Source organism: Myotis davidii, unplaced genomic scaffold (assembly GCF_000327345.1).
Source record: "Myotis davidii unplaced genomic scaffold, ASM32734v1 scaffold174, whole genome shotgun sequence".
Taxonomy (NCBI): Eukaryota; Metazoa; Chordata; class Mammalia; order Chiroptera; family Vespertilionidae; genus Myotis; species Myotis davidii.
The window spans coordinates 7,825,101-7,827,132 of record NW_006289087.1 but is presented as its reverse complement, the minus strand read 5'-3'; positions in this window follow the sequence as shown (position 1 = coordinate 7,827,132).

Here is a 2,032-nt window from a genome sequence, read left to right as displayed (position 1 = left end):
TTGTTTAGAATTTACGTAGGAGCTTGTCTTTATTTTTTTTTAATTTTTTATTACAAAGGGTATTACATATGTGTCCATATTTTCCCCCCGCCCTAGACAGTCCCCTAGCCTCCCCTATCCCCCAGTGTCTTATGCCCATTGGTTATGCTTATATGCATGCATACAAGTCCTTTGGTTGATCTCTTACCCCCCTACCTCCCGCCCCCCAACCCTCCGCGGCCTTCCCGCTGCAGTTTGACAATCTGTTTGAGGCAGCTCTGCCTCTGTATCTATTACAAGATTCTTTTATGAAATGTTGTCATTGAAAATGGTTTTAAATTAGATTTTTTTTTAATGGCTGGGAAAAGTACCCTCAAATGCTTAACATGTTATTTTTTAATATGTTGCTGGATTTTCAAAAAAGCAGTTACTTTTATAAGAATGAAAGAGATGTAGCAGGGAATGAAGTGGAAACAGTCAACTCAGAATTTAAGGAGGTCTTATGAGTCCTGGCCGGGTAGCTCAGTTGGTTAGAGCATCATCTGACACACCAAGGTTGTGGGTTTGATCCCTGGTCCGGGCACATACAAGAATCAACCAATGAATGCACAAATAAGTGTAACAATAAAGTAATGTTTTTCTCTCTCTCAAATCAATCAATAAAAAAAAACATTAAGGAGGTCTTTCCACCATCTTGCTTTGTAAATGCCATGTCCCAAGTGAAAAGTTGGAGCTACTTTCCCTGAAGTAAGCGCCCTTCCTAATTTGACTTGAATTGACTTCTAGTAAGAAATGATGAGCATTGGTTTCCACAAAGGATCGCCTATTTTAATTTTGTAAGGGAGCCTACTGGGCCAAGAAGCATAACGCATAGTTTCCGCGCATGTTAGAATCCTTTGTGTTTCTTTCATGAATTTCCTCAGTCATTTTTTTTTATTGGAAGTCAAAGGCACTTAGTAATTAATTATAGAAGTGATTTATTTGATAGCAGTCTGCCTTGTGGGCTTAGGTCGAACCAAGGAAAAGCTGACTGTAAAGGTGACTATGCCCTTTCGGGGAATCTACAGGTGAAAATCGTTGCTATGTGTACGTTAGGAAAAATAGTTACCTGGAAGAGGCCACTAATTCACCTTGGGGAGCTGCTAAACTTACCTTAAGATGGTTGTTGCTTTTCTAGTCCTTGATTTACATAAATTACTACCTCTTCCAAAAGTTGATTTCATGTTACTGCCTAAGATTAGCCTTCTGAGAAGGACGACAGTTTATTTTTAAAATCGCTAAGTACATGACAATAATCCCTTTCCAATTTTACTGTCCCTTGTGCAGTGACTCATGATGAACAGTGGGATTTAAGTATCTGACTGAAAAGTCACTGTGCAATTCCAGATAAAAAGCAAGTTTGAAAAGGAATGAGGGAGAGTAATGGCGATGAGTATGGCGGTGCTTGTGTTTCCAAGGAGTAGATACAAGGGCAAAAATTGCTATTTTTAGTATATACTTAATTAAGGAAAAAGGTCTTAGTTCTTGTAAAAGTATATCGTTTGGGTTTAAAATAAAAACTATTTTTGAAAAAGTTCTACCTGTGATAGAATTAAAAACACAAATTTTTAGCCGATGTTTTAAAGTATGTTTGTTTGAATGAGTAAATTATAAAATTTTAAAGTCTACCAACTGATATTAATATCCATGTATTAATAGCTCGAGACATTCTATGATTTTACAACTAGAGGCCTAGTACGTGGATTCGTGCACCAGTGGGATCCCTTGGCCTGGCCTGTGCCCTCTTGCAATCTAGGGTCCCTTGGGGGATGTTGGACGGCAGGTTTCGGTCTGATCCCCACAGGCCAGGCTGAGGGACCCCACTGGTGCACGGGCCTCTAGTATGCATATAAGATCTTTGGTTAATCTCTTCCTGCCTTTCCCTCTTCCCCCTCCCCGCTTCCCTCTGAGATTAATCAGTCTGTTCCATATTTTCATGCCTATACGTTGAGCATCATCTTCCCCCTGGTGGTCATTGCAGATTATAGCTACTGTACAGTTGGCTGGTTGCTTT